The 2500-nt window shown below is 45.6% G+C and overlaps 1 protein-coding gene across 1 annotated transcript in view; it reads right to left on the bottom strand.

Moving 5' to 3' along the window:
* Positions 1 to 2500, bottom strand: part of LOC130389668 (genetic suppressor element 1-like) — a 26309-nt gene that overhangs the window by 9636 nt on the left and 14173 nt on the right. The window lies entirely within an intron of this gene.

Here is a 2500-nt window from a genome sequence, read left to right as displayed (position 1 = left end):
AATGAGAACATTTTAATTTCAACTCTCTTTTAAACTCTTCATCACTTCGTTCTGTGTTGCAATACCCTCCAACAATTTAGAAACACACTCCCATCCAAAATATGCACATGAATAAAACTAGGATTTATAACTACACTAATGAGTAAACCCACTTGAACCACTTTACGTGCAGAAACAAGTCATATGGGATTCTGCATGAGATTGTCCCTTTCCCTCTAAAAGGTGTTATTTGGTTGAGCATTCTCCTCTAAGAGGAGAGTAGGTGAACAGAGTGTCTTTTGAAGAACAATGATGCCACTCGGCGACAGTGACCAATCATGACAAAGCTCAGAGGTCTGGCCCACTGTAGTCACAAAGACGTGCACACATCTAAAGTTGTTCTGTTCGTTTGGTTTGAAGCACACTTGTGTGTGTGTGTGTGTGTGTGTGTGTGTGTGTGTGTGTGTGTGTGTGTGTGTGTGTGTGTGTGTGTGTGTGTGTGTGTGTGTGTGTGTGTGTGTGTGTGTGTGTGTGTGTGTGTGTGTGTGTAGTAGGAATCCCTACACATTGCATACATTTGAATATCTTTGAATATCTCTCTTATGGAAATTCATTCCAACCCTAGCTTGCCAATTATCAACCCGCTCTTGCTCACTAGCATAAACAAAGTGTTTCAAAGAGGGACCTCTTCAGAATAATGAGCCAATGGGGCTCTGAGCGAGGGAGAGAGCGCACAGTAGCTTTGGACCGCAGCCATCGTTTGACCCAGACAGATAGCCAATAGCCATCCAAGATTCAGCCATACATGTGCACACACACACTTCTATTCCAATTAGACATATTGATCTGTACTCCATTATGCTCGGTCCAATTACCTCATGCACAGACCTGCAGTGAGGTTGAAACACATTATGCACAGCAATGTAGATCCACGTCTCTCTCTCTTCCTCCCTTCCTCATCCCAGCGTGCTTGTACTATAGCCTTCCCTCTCTTTTTTCATTCTTCTCTCTCTCCTCAACATCCTTTTTCTTTGTCTTCCTGACCAGCCTCCCCCCCCCCCCCCCCCCCCCACCCCCACCCGCTGTATGGCTGTGAATGTCTGAATGGGTCCTGTGCAGCAAGAGCCACAGACTCGTCTTTGTAAGGCTGGAGAAAGGGAGCTCTGATCCAGGGGGAAGCCAGCATTGAGGGGGCTAACCCTGCCATTGTCTGGAGCCTAAATTCACTCTTAACGCATACACACACACACACACACACACACACACACACACACACACACACACACACACACACACACACACACACACACACACACACACACACACACAGACAACCTCCGTGTTCACATCCTAAGACCTTTTGTGGTTAGGGGTCAAGTACACACACACACACACACACACACACACACACACACACACACACACACACACACACACACACACACACACACACACACACACATACACACGCACACGCTCGCACGTGCCCGCCCAACACTCACAAACACAAACACACCACAGGGAGAGCAAATACAATCGGAGCCAGTCTCCACCGCCCCCCAGTATCTAGAAAACGCTTGTGTGGGGCATGGGCGGGAGAGACATGAGCTAGAGAAGAAGAAAGTCACCACAGAGGATGGGAGAGAGGGGAGGGTGAAACAGGAAGTAATTTACAACAGGCAGGGACGCAGGCAAGAGAGAGAGGGAGGGATGTGAAAGGCAAAGAGGGTGAGGAATTAAGACACAACAGAGGATGAAATAGAGAGAGAGAGAGAGAGAGAGAGAGAGAGAGAGAGAGAGAGAGAGAGAGAGAGAGAGAGAGAGAGAGAGAGAGAGAGAGAGAGAGGGGGGAAGGGGGATTAGGTGATGGAGCAAATATAATGAGAGGAGCAGAGGGAAGCAGAGAGATATATATATATAGTAAGATAAAGAGACAAACAACATATGGATGAATGCTTGGAGTCAAAAAGAAAAGTTATTTTGAAACGATTTATTCAAAAGACGCAGTGGTGGAGAAAGAGATAACACAGAAAGAAGAAAGACGCTGAGAAACAAGACAGGTTGGAGAGAGACAGATTGTGGTGCAGAGATGAAAGACAGAATGATAGAAGTAGATAAGACGTAATGGGAGAGAAGAGGAATGGTGCTTTGACCTAACTCAAGAATACATCAAAAATACATAAAGAATGCCATCCATCCCCTATCCATCCATCAATATACCACTTCATCCAACAAATATGATGTCTACATTTCACCTACATCTGACCGCAACAAACACTAACCTTATTTGTAAGATCTAATCAAGTTTATTTAACCGAGTAAACATTTTCACACTTTAAAGCTAACCATCCTAAAAGTGAACCCCCCGTCTCAGCTCACATTTGACCACTATGAACTGGACGGAACCGTGTCAGAGAAGCTTAAACCTCTTGGTCATCCACCTTGACATTAACCGCATCAATATTGGCCGGAACCGCTCCCCAGATGGAGCACTACACACTAACACACAATGATGTGTCAG

The sequence above is a fragment of the Gadus chalcogrammus genome, chromosome 9 (assembly GCF_026213295.1).
Source record: "Gadus chalcogrammus isolate NIFS_2021 chromosome 9, NIFS_Gcha_1.0, whole genome shotgun sequence".
Classification (NCBI taxonomy): Eukaryota; Metazoa; Chordata; class Actinopteri; order Gadiformes; family Gadidae; genus Gadus; species Gadus chalcogrammus.
Note: the sequence above shows the minus strand (reverse complement) of the source record. Positions and strands in the feature narration are given on the sequence as shown.